Consider the following 14,958-nt stretch of genomic DNA (forward strand, 5'->3'; position numbering starts at 1 on the left):
TACTCCTTACCTGACTTATGTAACTATAATCCCTCTGTACATCACCTTTGTAATCACAGGAAGAGATGAACATAAATACAAATAAATAAAAAGAATTTCTCTTGAGACAGAACCTTGGTAAACTGCTCAAGATGACTGTGCTCATGACAGCTCTGGTCTCAACCTCCAAAGTGAGGAGGTCATTGTAGGTGTGTACCACCACACCCAGTTCATAAGGCTTTTCTAATAATAAGGTCACCAAGATGGTTGGCTTTGCCACCAAATTAGTCACTGAATAATCTGTTAACACAAACTTAAATGTGTGGCATGAATCCCATTTAAAAGTCAGAAATTTCTAACACCCTTGCTTCTAAAGATATTTCTAGTAGGGGTAGAACAGGGTTCTTGTCAAAGGGACGTGTGCCATCTGCTAGTAGGAGCCATGACATTTGGAGGAGGGAGGGGGAGAGCTAAGATCAACCAAAGTGAAGTGCAGATTGATCTCTATGAATACAGAATTCAAGTCTATTCGCAGGGTAACAGCGCCTGCTCTTTCCCCACGTGACTGACATGGCAATCTCAAGTGTTGGGAACATTGTCAGGTACCAGGAAAGGAACATCAACATCAAAACCAACAACACCCAAACACCAAATGAAAAACAAACAAACAACCCTGAAAGCAAAACCAAACCAAACCTCACAGAACTTTTTCTGTAGTTCACATACTCACAGGGCAAGCCGCTCACACCCACCCCGGGAGCCCATTCACTCTTTATGTTCAAGGACATGTTGGCACTCCAGGCAGATCTGGGGAATCATCTAGAAAAGGGGAAGGAAAAACTGCTGCAGATTACACTGCACTTGCTACAAGAAGTAGCTGGTGAGTTTGGGCTCGAGGCAGAGAAGAAAGTGGCATCCCAAGCAGACAAGATGGCGTCACATCTAAGCCTGCTTAGTGTAATAGTCACCCCTCTGTGTAAGAAGGGAGAGTGTCGTCATGAAGACCCTGGGTGTTGTGACAAGTTAGGGGATGGGCAGCAGGAAGGATATCTCCAGCACTGCTGAGCATGTGGTCCCCAAGGCTGGTTTGACAGCATTTCATGGGCCTGAGCACCACCGCAGCCATCTTGATCTAGCAGCTTCACACTTGCCTAAAACTGTTCCAAGGGAAATACTTGCAATCATCACAGGAGTCGTGAACCAAAACACTGTTTAGACTATTTTTCAGAATCCCTCAGATATCAATAGATCAGTGGAATGAATGAATGATGAAACTACATCATGGTGTTATCTACAACGGAATATTACACAACAGAGAAAATGAATCTACCCAAGCCACCTACATGCTTGGTGCTGGTGGCTCAGGCCTGTAATACTAGCTACTCAGGAGGCTGAGACCTGAGGATCATAGTTCAAAGCCAGACCCCGAGGATTTTAGGAAAGTCTATGAGACTCTTTTCTCCAATTAACCACTAAAAACGCTGGAAGTGGAGGTGTGCCTTAAGTGATAGAGTACCAGTCTTGAGCAGAAGCTAAGCTAGAGTGTGATACCGTGACTTCAAGCCCTATTGCCAGCACATACACACACACACACACCCTCAACCACCCACAGAAAAAATGAATGGATTTAAGAAGACAGTGTTGAGCAAGAGGAACTAATCTAATAGGACAGATAAGATTTTGAGCTGCTTCCTTTCCCAAAGCACAGATTAAACACATCCCTGCTTTTCTGCGTTGCTTTTATTACTATGGCATTCTGTTTTTGTTGTTTTCATTGGTTGTGGGACTTGAACTCTGAGCCTGGGTGGTGCCCCTGAGCTCTTCAGCTCAAGGCTACCACCCTACCCCTTGAGCCACAGTGCCTCTTCCTGGTATTCTTTTTCTTAACTGGTTGATGAATCTGTTGATGTTTATTTACTTATATTCTTCAGACTTTACATCTATGTTTTACTCATATATATGCACACATATATACATATATACACAGATATATAGTGGTTCTAGGGTTTGAACACAGGGCCTCCAATTGCGAGGCAGGCACTACGGCTTGAGCCATACCCCTATCCCTATCCCATTTGGCCTTACCTCCTATCTATGGGCCTCCTGCTTATCTGGGTTTATAAAACTCCACCACCAGGCCTATCCCAATAATAAAAAAGATTATGGGGAGAAAGAAAATAAGTAGTGCCTGCCCAGTGCACTCTGCTTAAAAAGGCAAGATAGTATTTAGTATCAGATCTTAACACATCAAAACAAATAGCAGAACAGTTTTGGCTTTGGGAGGTTTCAGTTCCCGTGATCTGAAAATTTCTTTGATACACGACAACATCTGAACTCCTTTCCCACACCTAAGGATGTTTATGACCATGATCTGGAGCCCCACTTCTTTCCAAATAATGTCCTGAGTCTTGAGTAAAAGATAGAGGAACTGGGGGAGAGGGGAACTCATTGGTGTGCTAATGGAGAGCTTTGGCAACCAGCTCCAAATCTACACTTCTGTCTCCCTCCAGGCTGGTGCCCAAGTTAGAAATGCAGGCCCACAGGCTGAGTCGAACTGAGGTGAAGCCACACCCTGGGGCTCTCTGGAGTGAGGAACAGCACCAAAGTCTAGACTAGAACCTAGGCCCAGGGGCTCAGTTCTTCAGGGAAATACCGCAGACCCATTCCAACAGGGCCAGCTGGACAGACCCTGCCTGTATGCAGCTCCAGCTGCACAGGACCCACCACAGCTGGGTACACACACTGCCCCTCTGCTTCCTGGACTTTTCTGCTTCTCCTGCCTTTTCCAGGAGCAGAAACTGGAAGATGCTAGTTTATTGGTCCTACCAATCAGATGTACTGGGAGCCTTGTGTCTGCTTTGCTTCCTCCTTAGAATCCACCTCAGTGGCCTCTGGAAGCTTCTGTCAGTTCCATCATGGTCTGCCATGATCTCTTTGGCAGTCAGGTCTTATACCTGCATCTCCCTCTGCCAGCCCTGATCACCTTCTTCCATCCTAAATGCCTTGCCTACTCCTGCTCTGCTTACCCCTGTTCCCCACAGCCCCTTCCCAGCAGCCCAGGGCATCTCCTCATCTGACTTACCAGTGTGTTCCCTGGTACACACTAGGTGCTTAACAATTTCTTATTGAATAACTACAAGAATCACTTTATTGAACCTAATGCACAACTGTAGCTAACTGGCAGGTGACTCACTCAACCTTCCCTTTCCATTCTCTTTCTTCCCTGCCTGTCTCCACCATTCAGCCTGAAAAATGTAAATATCTGCCTGCCTAGCTTCCCTGGCCAGCTAGAAGTGACCGTGTGGTATACTCGTGCCAGTGAGACATCTGCTAGGGACTAGTGGGCACATTAATGAATTGTTGTTTGTTGTATAAAAGTAATACCTTTGGGGGTGTCAAGGTTTGAGAAGTAATGTAACTAACCCCTCTATGCATTATCCCATCAATAAAATGCAATAAAGAAGTAATATCTTTGTTTTACCATTTTATAAAATGGTTGTCTTTTCTTTCTTTCTTTCTTTCTTTCTTTCTTTCTTTCTTTCTTTCTTTCTTTCTTTCTTTTCTTGTGTGGGACTGAGCTATGATGCTTGGAGCTATAGTGATCACCTTTTAAACGTGAAGGAATGGTTAGCAGAATCAAATCAACAGCCAAGGACAGCGTGAGGAAGGCTGAATCCTAGCAGTAGAGCAGCAGCTTTCACCTCTAACTTTATTCAAAAACAGTCTGTCTTATTATTTATGCCACTGTTAGATGGATTTCCTTGCAGTGAACGTGGTACTGGTTTGAACTTCCCTAGATCACCCAGTGGGTGTAGGAAGGGAGGAAAAGCAGTGAGGAGAATCTGTTATCTGTCAAAGAAGGGCCGTACATATTGAGCGCATGTGCATCTCTGGTTATTGTGGAAATGGCTTCACTCTCAGGACATATTGAACCTCACAATTCATCTGAACAGAGTTATCATTACACAGACAAGGAAGAATGCAGCTTTAGGCCTGAGTGGATAGCCCCAGTTGCCCAGATGGCAGTGGGGGACTTGATGGATGGGATTCCCAGCTCCACATCTTCTTTTGTCACTATAAGCCATACAGGATGCAGCTGTCTGGTTGATGGAGATGTGTCTTGCTATGTAGCCCAGGCTGGCCTCCAACTCACAATCCTCCTGCATTTGCTCCTGAGTGGTAGAATTTAGGCATGGACCACTATACGCAGTCATTTTAGTTAGAGCAATTGTCAGTAGCTTTCACAGCAATGTTCATTAATATTAACTCAGCTCCCTCCCAGAGACACACTAGAAGTCCTCCATGTTCTGCCTTCCCGTCCCTAAACCCAAGTGACTTTGATGGCAGTAATCAGGCAGCATTCTCCGTGTATCCTCTCTTTCCTACTCCAAGTGCCTAGAACTTTCTAGGTTTCTGTTTCTCCTGGGAGTGAGTAGGAGAGGGGAGGACACGAGGGGGGCGGGGACACAAGTTCTAAGCATAATCACATTCAAGTATTTGCGATTTATTTTGTTTCTTCTTCAGGTCCTTCTGTGCACTGTTGTCTAACCCTGGCTTCTGACCCCCATACTGCTAAGGAACCTCTCAGCCTCTGGCTGTAGCATCAAGCCTTGTTCTTGGCTGAGGTGTGGAGTATAACCCAGCCCTCATGATGCAACCAGCACTGTTTCAGGGCTAGAAGTTGCAGGAGACTGTGCTAACAGCTGTGTAAGTTACACATTATGACCCCATTCCCTAGACCTGAGGGCTGAGGCTCCCCTCAAGCTCACACAGGAGGAGTCAGCCCAGACCTGCTGAACTATAAGAGTCCCTGGATCATCTGCCTCTTGTTTCTCCCCAGGGGGCTACTCTCAGAGGCGCCAGGAGTTACCCTAAGAGATCAACTCCTTATATAAAGGAATCGGAAAGCATTCTTATTTTGGGAAGTCACCTTTAGAATAGGACGTCTTTGGGAAGTATGGCTCCCCACTCCTTTACCATATAGTATCTAAGTGGGGGTTGTTAATAGATATTCTTGTGGGAGAACTCTGGGGGAGGGGAAAAAATAAGAGTGCAGAGATAAAACAAGCCACATCAGTATTTCATTTGCCTACATCCCTATTTCCCTGGTGCTTCAAGGTCCTCCAAGGTCAGCCTCCTGCCTGATTCCCAGAGGCTGAAAGGCTGATCATTTCCAGCCAGCTATTTTGGGAGGGCAATTACCCAGAGAGTGCCTTCTCCCCCCTCCAACACAGTCTAATAAGGCTTCTGGGGGAAACCATGAGCTCCCGTTGCTTGGTGGAAAGGAGGAATGATGGCAAGGTCCATGTGTTCTTCCCTATTTACTGAGGACAACAACTTTAGTAGCTCCAAAACCCAGGCTCCTGACAAGACAGGAGTGTGGGGGTGGGGCTTCTCCCAGCCACTGGCTCCTGGTTGTCATGGCAACCTCCTCTTGAGCCAGTCTCCCGTTGATTTGGGTGTTGGTGAGAGTGAGTGGAGATCTTCTGGGATGATGGCGTTGATGCAGGCTGGGTCAGACCCCCTCAAGATGAAGGGACAGCATGCTGCCAACTCTGGCACCTAGAGCTTTCTGGATTTGACTCAAGAATCAATGTTGTCATTACTGGCTTGGCTCTGAGATCTCAGTCCTGACCTGCAGGAATGGATCTGCACTCTCCATTGGGGGTGAGGGAGTGTGGGGAAGAGAGCTTCAGTGTGCCCAAGGCAGAGCCTGAAGGCAGGTGATAGGCATCCTATCTGTCTATTAGGGGATCCCGACTCACTCTCCTCCATGTCCCTCCCACTCTGCCTCCAAGCCATAGTCACTTGGGTCTTTTCTTGCTTACTTTTCAGGAAATAGGACTCTGGGACAGTGGTAACAACCTGTTATATGTCAGCTTGTCATCCGCATGCCAGGCACTGAATAAGCACTTTACATGCCCCATTTCCTTCCCCTGCAATCATTCCCCATATAGCCGGGTGTCATTGTACACACCAGGGCTCTGGTGTATGAGGACCTTACATGGCTTCCCCAGGGTCTCTGGACCAGGCAATGGCAGAACCTAGATTCAAGCCCAGGCTGTCTGATGGCTGAGCCTATGCTGGAACCAGTAAACTGTCAGTCTATCAGTCAGACTGTCAGTCTGACCCCAGAGGGCAGAGCTATCTATATACTTGACTGCAGGAAACAGAGAAGTGCCTAAGCTAACCCTCTCCTCCCCACCCCTGCTTTTCACTGGCACTTTTGCACTAAATGCCTTGGGGAGAAAACCAATATGTCTAAATAAGAGGCACCCCTCTCAGGTTTAATGATTTGGAATAATACCGACCTGCCTCCTAAAAGGTTCACATTGTATTTAAAATAGCAACACAGTGATTCCTTGTCCTCATTAGACTTGTGATGCTGTTGCTTTTGTTCTGCTGCTGGCTTGTTGTTATTTTTGTTTTGCAACATCCTGCCTCTTCTCTCCCCACCACCGCTTTGGAAAAGGATATTGATATGCAATATAAAATTCAATTTTTAAAATATTTGCTTTTCCAGGAGGGGCTGTAGACATGCCTGTAATCGCAGCACTGCAGAGGCTGAGGCAGGAGCATCTCCAGTTGAAGGCCAGTCTGGGTTATCATGTGAGACTGTCTCAAAAACAAAAACAATCAAACAATCTAACAAACAAACAAAACTAAACAAACCAAAAGAGAATCCATAGCAAGTTGCAAGTCTCCAGTGAAACGCTTTAAGATGAATTGGAGATACTCAAACAGGCTCCAGATCACAGAGATAGGATTTTTACCTAAGGAAGTAGAGTTAGTCACTATGAACCTCAAAGCACACCCTCACTAGACAGGGAATCTACCTTGACCTTGGGCCGCCCAGCTTCTAGCATTGTGAGAAGCAGTTCTATTGTTGATCTGCATATAGTCCATTATATTCTTTTTCTAGTAGCCACAATGGACAAATACACCAAGGGTATTTATCTGGTGAGAATACATTGAGTGGTATGATTAACATTTGCCTGTCTGTGACTTGTCAATTAAAAATTCACTTTTCAGGCTCATGTCAGGCACACCTGTAATCCCAGCACTGTGGAAGATAGGCAAAAGTATCAAAGTTTGAGGCCAGTCCGGGATACATAGAGAAAGAAAAACCAGTCACAATGGTACATGCCTACCATCACAGCTACTCAGGAGACTGAAGCAGAAGGATTTCTTGAGTCCAGAAATTGGGAGTCAGTTTGGGCTTTCTCTGAATCATGTGCAAATTAGAAAAGATGCTGGTATCCAGTTCCGCGTGTTCTGGTACAGCCAGTGGACTCTGGTGTTTGCCTTTAAGAAGAGTTTGAGAGGCTACCCCTGTACTCATACCTTTGAGAAGGGCATTCCCATGGCAGACTTTTGGGGTCTCCTGCCACTTAGCTTTTGCATGGGGCTTGCGTAAGATTGAATGTAAAGTCCTCAGGGGAAGGCTGGGAATGTACCTCAGTGTCTGCTCATGCATGAGGCCCTGGGTTCAAATCTCAGCACCAATTAAATAAGTAAATAAACAAGATAAATGTAATGCATTAAAGAAAGACAAACCTCTGTGTGTGTGTGTGTGTGTGTGTGTGTGTGTGTGTGTGTGTGTGTGTGTGTATGTGTGTACACATGTGTGTGGGGGCACATCTATATAGGATAAAGAAAGGCTGGCCAACTGAAAGCAGTTAGATGGTTTTTATCCACATCCTGGTTGCAGCACACATTAGCTGTGTGACTCTGGCTGAGTTTCTCAACCTTTCTGAACCCCAGCTCTTTCACTTTGCGGAGTGGGGATGAGAGTCAGACCCACACCCTTAATCCTTCAGGATTAAGTAGGATAATATGCCCAAAGGGCTTAGCTCAGGGTCTGGTACGGAGCAAGCACAAATACTCGGAAGGAAATCCAGATGCCTGGGAATGGGCTCTAGCGTCCAGCCTTTAACAAGCCTGTGGATGCTGCTGTACAGCCGGCATCAAGAGCCACACTCTGACCTGATCTGCCCCTGGCCTCACACTGTGGAAGGTCTGGAATGTTCTTAGTCATCTCTCTTTCTTACAGACCAAAGCGGGGTTTCTGAGGGCTGTTCTTTGCAAAGATGGTAGGTGCCCAAGGAAGGGCATTCTTTCCTCCACCCTGGCCATGCACAGGGCCCTGTGTGGGGTGGAGGGAACAGATGGTTTCATGGGAGTCCTGCGGTTGGGAACCAACTGCTGATGAAGGACACGGGCTGTTGACGCGCGCGGTGGTGAAGGACAGCGCTCATGCTGTCGGAGTGTCTGGGCTGGATTTGTTCCTTATGTAATATGAGACACATGGATGGAGAGATTTCCTAGGTCCTCGTATCCCTGACAGAGTTCAAAGTGTACTTCGGAATGCCCTACTGTAAAACCTGGCCACTGAGGGCTCACACCTATAATCCTTGTTACTCAGGAAGGCTGAGATCCGAGGTCAAAAGTTTGAAGCCAGCCCAGGCAGAGAAGTCTATAAGAATCTTATCTACCATTGACCACCAACACTCCAGGAGAGATTTAGGTTCAAGAATTAAATGAAAAAGCTAAGGGACAGCATCTAGGCTCTGAGTTCAAGTCCCAGTCCTGGCACACACACATCACACAAAAACAAAACTCAAAACACAAAAACAAGAAAAAAAAGCTTGATTTAAAATGGGACAAAAGAATAGACATCTCAGCGGATAGACGACAGCATCTGAAAAAAACTGTCAATAATATCACCAGAGAAACAGAAATAAAAACAACGAGATGCCACTAGACATCCATTAGAATAGTCAAAAGCCCGCTGAGCATTGTGATACATGTTTATAATCCCAGCACTTGGGGGGCTCAGGCAGGGGGATCTTGAGTTCTAGGCCAGCCGAGGCTATATAGTATGAGGTTTTAAAGAAACAAGGGCTGGAGATGTAGCTTAGTGGTACAGAGCAAGGCCCTAGGTTTGATCCCCTCTTACAAAACTGAACAATATTCTTATTATAGGATCCGGCAGTTACCCCTAGGTGTTTACTCACAGGCGTGGCATACTTGTGATTACATATAAGTCTGCATACAGATGCTTTGGGTAGCTTTCTTCAGAACTTCCTAGACCCCAAAGCACCGAGATGACCTGGAGTAAGTGAATAAATAAATGCTGGCACATCCAGACAATGGACTTCATCGGTGATTAGAAATACGCTATCAAGCCACACAACCTTAAGTGCATCCTGTGAAGAGACAGAAGCCACTGTGACCAGGCTTCATCCTACAGGATTCTAGCTATCTGACAGCCTAGGAAAGGCATAAGCTGGTAAAGCCCTGAGGAGTTTCAGGGCAGCAAAACTCCTTGGTATGATGCTAAGTGGTGGCCAAATGCTGGAATACACTTGTCCAAAGCACCAGAACGTTAACCTCAAGAGGATACCCTAATTGAAACGACAAACTCTGAGTGATAATAGGATTCAAGGTAGGTTCATCAAACATACCATCAAGCTGAGAGATGCTGATGGAAGAGCGTGCCTTAAAAATTCAAGTCTATTGAAAACACAAGCAACAGGGAGACTAGTGCATATAGTCAAGAATGGAGGCGTTGTCCGGGCCTGGTGGCACATGCCTGGAATCTTTGCACTGGGGAGGCTAAAGCAGGAAAATTTCTCATTTGAGGCCTGACGGGGGTACAAAGTGGAACTCTGTCTCCAAACAACAACAACATGAGTACAGGCTTTGGATCTGGTTTTTCTGGGTTGGGGTCCTGGTTCCGTCCTATGAACTGTGATCAGTAGCAAGGTAGCTTTCCATTCCAAACCTTGCTCTATTTGTGAGACAGGCGTAATAGTGTCTGCATTGTGACTTTCTGTGAGGACTGAGAAAATTCATATATCTAAAGCACTTGGCATCTAATAAGAGCTCTTGCTGCTATTTAAAATGTAGACCTTTTAAAGAACTGATTGGAATCTATCAGCTGTCACTTCCTTTTGGCTGCAGCAGCCCTTGCTCTAGGATTATAGACCATCAGATCCCTGGCAGGAGCACAGTTCTCCACTGTGTTAGGGGGGAAGACCTTCTTCAGACAGAGAGCTTTCAAGTCAACGCATGCGCTGAGGTCTAAGGAAAGGGCTCCTGATGGGAACATTGAAATGGTTGAGACAGAAAAAGCAGCGGTACACTCAAGTGCCATTTGCCTGAGTGATCACAGGTGCCTAGGCCCCATGCCTCTGTAAACAGCCAGGCATTGCTCAATGTCTGATGTCATGCAGGGGGAAGAAGGCTCTGTGTTGGAATACTAATGTCTCTATTCAACCTTGGGCAATCTAACCCTGTGTGTGTGTATATGTACATAGTATGGCACTTGAGCACAGGACCTGCGCCATCTTCCTTAGCTTTTCAACCAAGGCTTTTGGTGGCTGGTTTTGAACTCTGATCTTCAGATCTCAGCCTCCTTTGTAGCTAGGATTATAGGTGTAAGCCATGAGCACCAGGCAACATTTGGCTTCTTATGCCACATAAGCATTGTCATTGCAATATGCTTGAAGTTACCTTAATGGTAGAAATAAATAGTATCTAAAATGCTTGTAATACCCACTGGCTGAGCTGATGGTTGGCACTCAATAGATATTTAAAGTCATGATGGGCAGAGGCCAGGAAATAATTCCTTCTGTATCCTTGATAATGCAGAAAGCTGTGTGGGCTCTTGGCACTTACAGAATGTTCAATGAACAGATGCTGAGCAGACAGATATAGTTACCAGTCATACCTCATGCAGCACAAGCTCGTAGAATATTAAAGTAAGGAAGGGGCCATGTTTTATAGATGAAGAACTTAAGGCCCAACTCCATGACACATTTCTAGCTGAAAGAAAGCAATAATGAGAAGAATTCTGAAGATTCTTCCTGCTCTGTGTTTTAAAACAACAACCAGGGAAAAAATTATTTCAGCTATTTATTCAAGAGGCAGGGAGTCCTCTAGGTTTTTGAGAGAAGTCTCAGTGCAGTGGAAAGTGGGAGGGAAGATCCTTGGGGTGTGACCAGGCTGTGAGGGGCCTGCTGGGGGGTTGGGGGGTGGGTTGAGAGTTACCACAAGCAATGGAGCTGGTAGGTTTGACTCTTGTGTTTTCTAAGAACAGAGCCCTAAATCTGCGGAAGCTCACCTTCCAGAATGCCACTATCGCACTTAGCTCGGTATGCCAATTTGAGGAGCTCTCAAGCTTGGACCACAGTAATTCACCCCCAGGAACCAGAACCTGTCCCATATTTGTTACCTGAGGAATCTACTGTCCTCAGAAAAAAATGAGGCTCAAATGAATGTACTCCTGTAAGAGGAGACATTTGTGGCTGACCTCAGGGATAGAGCACAGAGGGAGGCCACAGCCCTCCAACAAGAAGCCTCAGGACAAGGGCCTCTTTGGTAGCTCTGGCTGGGTTTACAGGCTCCCTTTCAGGCTCCAGGCCCCAATTCCTGGCTCTCCCACCTCACACCTCCAGCCAATGTGTCTCTATCTCTTAAACACAACTCGCTAATCCTCGCCTTCCTCTCTTTTAAAGCCTGCCTTTCCTTTCAAATACTTCCACAAATGCCAACTGGGTTATTTTTGTGCTCTCCCCTTTAAGGTATTTCAAGTGCTCGGGCTAAAAGTATATTTCAAACTACAGGGCTCCGATTTTTACTCATGCAATCAGTGGTCCATTCATTCCACAAATATTTGATTATCTGTGTGTGCAGGACTATGATTGTCAGAAAATGATTGAACAAGGCTAGCCCAGTTCTCAGGTGAAGAAATAATTAAGTGCATACCTACAAGAATAAAAAAGGGGGAATTAAGAGGTGTCAAAGGAGCTGGTAGCTCATGCTTGTAAATCCTAGCTACTTGGGAGGTTGAGATCACGGTTTGAAGCCAGTCCAGGTAGGAAAGTCCATGAGACTCCTGCTTCCAATAAACTACTCAGAAAAAGCTGGAAGTGGTGCGGTGGCTCACATGGTAGAATGCTAGCCTTGAGCACAAAGAGGCTCAGGGATAGCACCCAGGTCCTGAGTTCAAGCGCTAGGACCAGAAAAAAAAAATCATTGTAGTGTAAAGACTGACTGTATTTTCAAATTAATTTCTCTCTTTCAAAAGTAACTTGAGGCTGCTTCAAGATATATCATGTGCCCTGCAGATGTAAGCAAATACAATGAGTTTATCTCAGATTTCTACAGCCTGCTTGACTGTATTTACTATGTATTTACTATGACCTCCAGGATAGCCAGGAAGCCAATATTTAGGGAGCCAAGATTAGAGAGTCTGTGGCTGTGCCTTTCCTTCATTGATCTTCTGGGTCATCCTTTGTATTCTAGCTTCTTGGTCTTAATTTTTTTTTCTTCTGTAATAGAGTTTGACTATGGAGTCCAGAACTGACTGTGAACTCATGAGCTTCCTGCATCAGCCTTCTAAATGTTAAGATTATGGGCCTGAGCCACTAGGATAGATTTTTTGTCTTTATGTATTACTCAGCATTCTTTTTGTGGCAAGTATCAAAAACCTGACTCAAGCTATCATCAAGAAGAAGGGGGATGTGTTGGCTCTGTCACAATAACATCCAAAGACTGATTCTTACATGTGAGACGCTACCTTTACTTTCTTGACATCTCTTGTTCTTTTTGATGCTGTGTACTTATTTCTTTTTCAGTCACTCTTGTCACAGAACAAGAAAAATGGCCACCACTAGGTACAATTACATCGTTACACTGGTGCTTTGAAGGAAAGCAGCTCCCCTTTTCCTAGCATTCCTGTGTCAAATCTCAGAGAAGATTCTGAATGGCTCTGTTTAGGGCATACGCCTGTCCCTGAGCCAATCACTGTGGTTTTGAAAATGGATACTTTAATTGACCAACTCAAGTTACATACAGGCCACTAGGTAGGATGATGAAGAACTAGGATTAAGGCCACGGGGCCTTACTGTGTTATAGGACTCAAGAGAAGTGATTTCCCAGTGAAGGCTGCATGTGACTCCTCCTACTACTCTGGGAAAGAGTGGGAGGGCCCTTCTCCTGAGGCCCCTTTCTGTTGGTGTCTCTGGCAGATGTTTGTTCTGTGCTTCACCCTAACATGGCCTAGAATTTTGTCTTTTAACAGATCATTCTTTTGAAAAAGAGTAGATAACTTCCTGGATCATCAAGGACACTTGATAAATTGATCTGCAGGTTGGCCTTGTCCGTACTAGGATTTGTGAAGTCAGATGTCCCCAGGAGCTGCGCAGACAACGTAAATGACTGAAGAAGGGTGTGTGGAGCTTGTCAGATTAGGGCAGTAGATACCATCTCAAGGGGCAGCTTCTAACGGGTTCCATCATTGCCAGAAGGAATGTAGATACTAACTGATCAGTCATTTCTGGTTCCCTTCTCTTCTGTGGTACATGGGAAGGCTGAGCTTACTCACTTCGTGAAATTAAGATGGGCCACATGACTTGCTTTGGCCAATGAAATCTGAGTTAATAGTATTGTAAATTACTCTAGGAGGAATGATTTAACTGCTAGGGCTTGGCCTCTACCCCTCTGTCTTGGTTGTTGTAAATGTACCTATTGATGTGGAAATGTAGTAATGACTGAGCCTTCACCAAGAGGACACCTGCTGGAGAGTTACCCAGACCCACAGATACCTTGTATGGGTGAGGAGTGACCTTTATGTATTTGGAAAGATGTTTGTCACTGCAGCAAAGCCTATCCTGTCTTGACTAATATATGTGCTTAGTTAGCGTTGCCTGACCTTTTTCTTTTCTCAAGAGAAGCTAGAAATATAAATTTGGGGGTGAGATCTTTGATATGTTAAGGGAAAAAGTGAAGAATTTAAGGCTGAGCCAGCAAAGATAAATTCAGCTTGCCAGCTACTATGAATAATCCCTGGCTTACAATGATTTTGCAACTTTATGATCGTGTGAAAGCATCTCCTTATAACGAATCTACTTTTTACTTTCAGTCCAGTATCAGATAAATTACACAAGAAATTCAAAGCTTTATTATAAAAATAACCTCTAGCACAGTTAGATGACTTTGCCCAACTGTAGGCTAACAGGAGTTTCTAAGCATGTTTAAGGACAACTTGGCTAAGCTATGGCACTTGTAGGTAAGATACATTAAATGCATTTTCGATCTGTGGTTATTTTCAATTCATGAAGGGTTTTATCAGGAGTAACCCAATACTAAGTTAAGGAGCATCTGCAGTCTACAATTTTGATTTATATAGTTTGAATAGAGAATGAAACAGAGCTGTAATCCTGCCTGGATTTCTACAGTGCTTAGAGTCCGTGTCCCATAAATAGTGTTTAGCTACTCTCTTGGCCTTGCATTTCTTAAAAATTATGATTATTTTTTGGTGTTGGTGATGATGCTGGGCATGGAAGTAGGCCTGCTGCATGAGGCCTGGCAAGCACTCTACCACAGGAGCTACTAGATGCCCTGTTTTTTGTATTTTGTTTTCCAGTGGCTGGTCTCAAACTTGGTATCCTCTTAGCTGTTTCTGAGTAGCTGGAATTACAGGCATCTACACCATGATCAACTTGTTCATTTTAAAGTGGATTTTCCCCCCATCTGGGTGGCAATGACAGGCGAGGAACCATGTCTTTGTATACCTCCTGGGCACAAAGTAGATCTTCAGTAAATACTGGTATTAGGACTAGCTGATTAGTGGATTACTTGGAACTATCACTTCTTCTTTTGATACTAGAGAAGCAGTTCTGGAGAACTGTTTTTGCTCTGTTGTTTCACTTTTTTTCTTTTTGCAAAGAGCTTGGGATTCATCAAAGCTCATTAACCTTCAAAACACAATAGTTCAAATAATTCAGAGATAACACCCACTGTATTAATGAGGACTTTCCTAGGAGCAATTTAAACTGCCTCACATAAATCATGATTTACTGCTTGCTTTAACTACATACACATACTCCAGAGATAGGGAGGATGGCACGCATTGCTGAATTTGACTCCATGCCATTGGCACTCTGTCTTTCTCTCTGTTGCTTGATTCTT

This window comes from Megascapheus bottae, chromosome 14 (assembly GCF_031878675.1).
Source record: "Megascapheus bottae isolate mThoBot1 chromosome 14, mThoBot2.hap1, whole genome shotgun sequence".
Lineage (NCBI taxonomy): Eukaryota > Metazoa > Chordata > Mammalia > Rodentia > Geomyidae > Megascapheus > Megascapheus bottae.